Source organism: Leptinotarsa decemlineata, unplaced genomic scaffold, assembly GCF_025532065.1.
Source record: "Leptinotarsa decemlineata unplaced genomic scaffold, Ldec_3_MD MMD2_tig00026299_RagTag_RagTag, whole genome shotgun sequence".
NCBI classification, from domain to species: Eukaryota; Metazoa; Arthropoda; class Insecta; order Coleoptera; family Chrysomelidae; genus Leptinotarsa; species Leptinotarsa decemlineata.
Genome location: NW_027412676.1, coordinates 9,674,290 through 9,681,871, shown reverse-complemented (window position 1 = coordinate 9,681,871; position 7,582 = coordinate 9,674,290). Strand labels below are relative to the sequence as shown.

The window sequence follows — 7,582 nt, the reverse complement described above, 5'->3', positions numbered from 1 at the left end:
ATATAATAATCGAAGGGGAATTTTTGACATGGATGTGAGAAAAGAATTTTCTAATATTTTGTTTTCAAATACTGTCCAATTCCCTTCTCACTGCCGATTTTATCAAAATTTTCAATGAATATGTTTTCCATCTCTATTACATGGTCAACAATATCTCTTGATGGTACGGTTAATCCACCAAACGATGATTTGTCGGTACTGTAAGCCTTTAGCTTACAGAAAATTGCATCTTGATCAAGAAGGTTTTCTGAGGATTTGCTAAAATGTATGCAAATGTCACACGAATGTTGCATGAGACATTTTTTCATGAGGTATCCTGTGACATAGACAAGAACGTTTCCTTCGGGACTTTTAAGGTTCTTATAATCTCGAGTGAAAACTTTCAAAGGAGCATAGTTTGGAATGTCGGGTGTAGCAAGGATGTATCGACATTGTTCAGTTAATTCTGGCGTCAAACTTAACAAAACGTCATTAACATCATCCATACAATTAGCACCTTCACTAGAATCAAAATATTTCAAAGCAAATATTTTTTTGAAAGCTCTACAAAACTGTATGGGTGTTGGATTCTTTGCGTTGCCAGAACAATTTCTGATCTGTCCAAAAAAATTCTCCAAACAATCTTGATTCAAATTACGCGTGAAAAAATATTTATAATCACGTTCTTTCAACTTCTCCCACAAGGCAAAAACTGCTTTCAAAGTCAACTTCCACCCAAAAATGAATTTCAATTGTTTCGTGACATTTTTGCCATCGTGTTTTTTTACTTGGAGATTTTGAAACATGACATAGGCTTCTTGAAGACATTTCATCTGCTTTTCCGTTCCCATAAAAGCCTGACATTTCTCAAAATTGCTCGAATTCAATAAATCAAAAAGATCATTCATTTTTTTAATGAAATCAGCAGTAACTAATGCTTCCTTGGACAAAATATTGAAGTCAATGTATGTGTGCATAGCCACGGCTACAGAGTGACTCAAAACTTTGGAAGCCAACTTGACTTTCATTTTTTGAAAATTATTTGGATAAATGTGGTCATTATTAAGTTTAGGAGCCAATTTATATTGTTTAGTTCTATCATAATTATACATTGTTTCTATGTAATGTTTTCTTGTTTCTCCACCCTGAAGTAAAAACTGATAGGAAAACAAATTGTTTCGTGTCGACTTCAGTAAGTGCGGGATATCAAACAAATATACAAATTTATGATCGTCTATCAGAAATATGGGATTTTCGTCTGTAACATTCAAAGTTTTCACCAACTTCTGAAAATTTGAACCCTGATCGGAAACCACCCCCATGACATTTAGGCCTATACTTTTGCATCTTCGTACCGTTTTGAACAAAATATCTTTCAAATCATCAGAAGTTGCTGATGTCTTATAGAAAAAGTATGCAAGTGTTATTTTCCAATTGCTTGCTAAACCTCTGACCATTACTGTTAGAGCACTACTTGCTATGTCAGTAGAGGTCCCATTCAAACTCGTTTGGAAACCTACTATTTTGTCTCCGGAAATATCATAATAAAGATGAGATTTCAAAGATATTTCGTCTAGGCATAAAATACAATCTCTTTCTTTCTCCTTCATGAGCCCAATCCTGAATTCAATAAAACGAACAATAAAATCGTTGAAGCCTGGTTCAACAATCCAATTTTTCGTGAAACGATGAAGTGTACTTTTTGACGGTAATCTACAAATTGTTGAAAATTTTTTGTATGCTTTCGGACCAAGAAAATAAACAGTCAATGCAAACTGTTTGAATTCGTCACTATACCTGGACCCTTTTGGTACTTTATTCATCAAAGAAAGCTGTGCTTTCAAGAGCTTACAATATTGCTCAGGATATTTTCGATCCAGAAACTTGAAAACATCATCCAGAGTAATTCCGGTTTCGTCCAGTGTTCTTTTCGATGTTGAAGCTACTTTTTTCTCTAGTGATACAATTTTTTTTCGTAATGCCACTTTTCTTGGAGTTCCCGAAGAGAGTTTAGCAGATGTTTGGCTGCATTCATCTAAAAGAAAGATGTACGTACTTTCAATAATTGTTTTCTTGTCATCGTTTTTGTTTCCAAAGCATATAAAAATAGATCAGGTAAGTATATAATATAACGAAAAGATATTTCACCTCGTGATCCTAATTGATCCGTTTGAACCTGAGCATCAATGTAAATAAAATCCTTGCTAGTACCGGCAATGGCATCATCATCTGGAAGGTTTAAACAACAAAATTGATATTGTAAATTTCATATGTTAAAAAGTGGAATAAGATTTTTTCATCATTTGAATCTATAAACTTCACTGAACCAACCTTTCTGAGAACCATCTTGAGGCAGACGCAATGAAGGAACAGCATAGCTATGAATACGAGAATTCACAATATCATCGGCTCTAAAATGTAAGCTGCAAATTTTAATTCTATTGTGACTCTGCTCTGGGGTAAGATTAGCATATCTATGATTCCCAATGAAGCCTAATACATTTTTCCAACTTTGACACCTAAAAAAAAATTCAAGTATATCAATCGATAAACTGAACATTTTGAAAAAAGATTGAAATGAGTTTGGATTGGCAAATGCCGGCGGTATATTTCGATATGAATAATTTTATACAACAAAACCATAAAAGGTATAGATAGGTAAAATAAAAATTAATGGTGAATATATTGAATGCATACCTTTCACTGTACTTTGGGCAGCGGAAAAACGAAATACCTGGGCTCCCCACCGTACTCAGACAACCATCCACTGAGCAATACGTCGACATTTTCACAAAATAAATATTTCGAACTCCGAACGAACACAACACAATCACAATACCAAAGTTTACCGATTCTGTAGTCTTTGACAATACCAAACAATACGGACAACCTTTATATCTCGTGTGCCGACGAGAACTGGTAACTTCAAGCGACACACTGTACTACCTCGGCTGGTAATTACCCGCTGTCGCTAGCGGGCGGCGAGATTTCTCAGATGTCGAAAAATGAGCGAGTGACACGTCTTATAGTATTCTGTAGTCTTTGGTTTGGATTAGGTTGAGAAAATTTTTTGTAGGAAAGAAAAACCGTATAAGAATATTCGAGTACATTCTTGGAAAAATAAAAACACAATGGGGTAGTGGACTCACCTCTGGTACCAAGAGGTTTCTCTTCTGCAAATGAATCGACAACTAGATACTCGGAAAGATAATCTTTTTAATATCAAACACAAAAAGGGACTGCCATTATACATCACATAACATGATTCGCTTGTTATTAAAAAGGATCGGTACTCCCTATCTGAATTCACTTTTTTGACTGCTTGTCGTTCTCAGAAATAATTCTATCTAATTTGTGGGATTTGTGGTTTAGGAAAACTATCTTTTGCAGTTCCTTAACTGAAGCAATATACAGGATGAAACATTGATCACCTTAAAACAAAAATATACGCAAGCCACCGATAGACAGCTGTTCCAGCCTATTGGGAATCGTCAGTACCGGGCAGGCGGTCCTCGATTAAAGACAAAATGTGAATACCCAAGAATAGTACTTAATAAAAATAACTGCGTAAACGCAAGAGAGACATAAGTGGAACTACTTATGTGGTTTATTATTTATTTACATCTGTCATTGTCCCAAGTTCACATTTTTATTTACCAGCTCAAATTCTGGAATATATATTTTGTTTGGTACCAGAAAGTATTTTGCTGGAGTATTGGTGCACCCTTTCTGTTACAAAACACGCGGTACTCCATATAATCTATAACGACTAGTTTTTGCCCAGCTGAACCATTGTTTGTGCATTTTTACATATTCTGTCAGTGTTGCCTACGCCAAATCAAAAAGAACATTCTTGATTTATTCATATTTATTGGTAGTTTGTAATTTTCGGCAAATCAGTAACAAAAATGTATGTTTGTTAAGAAGGTAGAAACTTATTAATGCCGTTTATTGTATATGATTTTCACTATAAAGAGTTTTACAAAACCGCGACACAACAGGAAGCTATTGTATAGTGAAACATGTGAAAATCATACAATAAACTGTATCAATTGGTTTTGACATGGATTTTCATCAAGTATCAGCCAATTCTATTCAATTAATATCTCTTAAGACAAATATCTAGAAACAGGTATTAAGATGCGACTTAGTGTATTTAAAGTCTACATCAATTAGTACTCTGCCTTTGTTTGAAAGTGCTTGACAATGTTTCATGGTGAATTTTATTAGTTTGCACTTCCATTGTCTAATATGATTGTACTGTGATGCGAAATCTATGAAAGAACAAATAAAATTAGGGTGAATAGCTGAAATATCAATTATAACAAGCAGTAAAACATGAATATTAACAATCGAAACGTCGTGAAGTAACTTGGTTTGAAAATTTTTCAATTTTTATTTTGTTTTTAATTTTCCGGTTATTTTCATTTTTATTTTTTCAATTTCTTTTCACTCTGTAGTCATTTTGTGAATAGATTCACTGAAGTTGGAATTATGTTACAAACGTTGCGGTGGCTACCAGTTTCTTTACGGTTGTATTACTCAACTATGACATTTATATATAAAATTCTGAATAACTTATCACCTTCCCATTTTTCTGAATTTGTTAGTTTAAATTCAGAAGTGCACAAATATGCCACAAGAAATCATACTGATTTGCATTTATGCAGAACAAATAGGAGAAGTGCCATGAATTCTTTATTTTTCAAAGGGTTTGATGCATACAATAAATTACCAAATGAAATTGAATCTAGTCCATCATTAAGTATTTTTAAAGAACAGTTATTGAAACCCATCCATAACGCTAGATAGAATAATACTTGGTGAGATAATATCGATAAATATATAATTTTTATGTTGTTTTCTGCTTTTTATCATTGTATTGGAGCTGCACCTATATCGCAATGTATTTTTAATAGCATATGTCGTTATTTTTCAAACTAAAAATTTTTATTTTCAATTTTGAACTATATCTACATTTAAAGTTTTTTTTATATAATTATTTTCAATTTCTATGTTAGTAATATGTTTTATATAATATTTTATATTAGGATTACCTAATAAATATATTCTTCTTCTTCTTTTTCATTTTGTATATTCAAAATATATATATATATATATATATATATATATATATATATATATATATATATATATATATATATATATACATATATATACCGGGTGTCAACGAATCTATTAGACAAGTCATAACTTCTAGACTATTAGGTGTATCAAAACGTGATTTGGTACAGATAAATGGTATGTGGAGAGAAGAGTTTTCACATATTTTTCACTTTCCGGTCACTTCCGGTTTCAGCGGAAATGGCTCCGGTTCTGAATTTTTAAATGGAACACCCTGTATATTGTAACATTTTTGGATTTCTGAGACAATTCTGGATCAGAAACTGACATTTTCGGAAGTTTTTCAGCCTACTTGATTTTTTCAGAGTCACTTTTAAAATTGCATCTAGGTGGCCATGATCGGACGTAAACTAATCTATGGACCTCAGGTGATATCAGAAAATTGCAATAGCGGAGTTTTAGTAACTAGTGTGTTGAATATGAATGAAACAAGTTTACAAAATAACATTTTCGTGTCTAACTATTATTTTTCAAATGGCGACCATTTTTTGACAAGCACTTTCCGAAAAAAGGATTTTTTGACAAATCTAACGATACTAATTTATTTGCGATTGGATTACAAATGAGAACATAAATTAAATATTACTGAGGAAAATACTCAATACAAATTCATTTACTTTTGTCAAGGGTGCCATGGATAGGAATGATGCATAATATTTTGCGGTTATTTCCATCAAGTCCACTTTGGAGAACAAAACGCTCACCTAGGTTATGACAGTGACATAAGCTTTATGAGCAGAAAGTAGAAGTTTCTCTTGATTTTCGTTAATTTTAGTTGAATTTTTCGTCGAAATAATGTATACTCAGAGTGAAAAAGTGGATATGTTGTTATTGTTTGGAGAATGCCACAGAAATTCAAGGAAAGCTGCTGAGTTGTATGCTCAGAGATATCCCAATCGGCAACACCCATCTCATCAGTATTTTCCCTATGTTGAGAGTCGTTTTAGGCAAGAGGGAAATCGAGACGCAGAACAGAGGTTTGTCATAAATGAGGAGACTGAGATTAACGTTCTTGCTATGGTAGAAGTTGACAAAACGGTTTCTTTAAGAGAAATTAGTAGAGAAATGCAGATAAGTCACGAATCAGCAAGAAAAATACTGAAAAAGCACGGATATCGAGCATTTAAATATCAGTTACATCAACATTTGTATGCTGACGACGGCAATAGAAGAGTAGTATTTTGTGATTGGTTGCTTCAAAATCATAGAGTTAACCCAAATTTTATCAACTTCATTCTATTTTCCGACGAATCACGGTTTACAAATAATGGCATGTTTAATAAGCAGAATTGTCGGTACTGGGCCCAACAAAATCAACATGCAATGAGAGAGGGCAATTTTCAAGAAAGGTTTGGCGTCAATGTCAGGGCTGGTATCGTTGGAAACAGAATAATTGGTCCAATATTGTTTCAAGGTCAGTTAACAGGGGGTTAGATACTTGGGTTTTCTTCAAAATGAAATCGAGGATCATCTTAATGATATGCCTTTAGAAGTTTTACGGCAAATTTACTTCCAGCAAGATGGAGCACCACCCCATAATAGCAGAGACGTACTTGATTTTTTAATAGAGCATTTTAATAATAGAGTTATTGCAACCAACGGTCCAGTACGGTGGCCTGCCCGGTCACCGGATCTGACTGTGTTAGATTTCTTCATTTGGGGATATGTAAAAGAAAGGGTCTACTATGCAACAGCCCCAGCCACTCTCAAAATCTTAGAAGAAAGGATTCAACAGGCATTTAGAAGTATATCGCCTCAAATGTTACAAAACGTGTTGAGAGAAACAATTGAACGAGCTGAAATGTGTCTTGAACAAGGAGGGATGCACTTTGAAAATTTACTATAGTGGAATTTTCAAGAACTTAGGATATTGCAAAAAATCTAAGTGCATCGCTGAAATTATTAGTTAAATTTGTTAAATTTGTTGATCCAATCGCAAATAAATTAGTAACGTTAGATTCGTCAAAAAATCCTTTTTTCGGAAATTGCTTGTCAAAAAATGGTCGCCATTTGAAAAATAATAGTTAGACACGAAAATGTTATTTTGTAAACTTGTCTCATTCATATTCAACACACTAGTCACTAAAACTCCGCTATTGCAATTTTCTGATATCACCTGAGGTCCACCTAGATGCAATTTTAAAAGTGACTCTGAAAAAATCAAGTAGGCTGAAAAACTTCCGGAAATGTCAGTTTCTGATCCAGAATTGTCTCAGAAATCCAAAAATGTTACAATATACAGGGTGTTCCATTTAAAAATTCAGAATCGGAGCCATTTCCGCTGAAACCGGAAGTGACCGGAAAGTGAAAAATATGTGAAAACATTCCTCTCCACATACCATTCAACTATACCAAATCTCATTTCAATTCTCCCAATAGTCTAGAAATTATGACTTGTCTAATAGATTCGTTGATACCCGGTATATATATATATATATATATATATATATATATATAT

General features: G+C 33.4%; 1 long non-coding RNA gene across 1 annotated transcript; it reads right to left on the bottom strand.

The window, feature by feature from the left end:
- Positions 1 to 1,421: 1,421 nt before the first annotated feature.
- On the bottom strand, positions 1,422 to 2,484 carry LOC141484903 (uncharacterized). Its single transcript, XR_012466874.1, has 3 exons — positions 2,311 to 2,484; positions 2,128 to 2,208; positions 1,422 to 2,014 (listed from the first exon to the last, which is right to left on the bottom strand). It is a non-coding gene; the product is annotated as an uncharacterized lncRNA (long non-coding RNA).
- Positions 2,485 to 7,582: the final 5,098 nt, after the last annotated feature.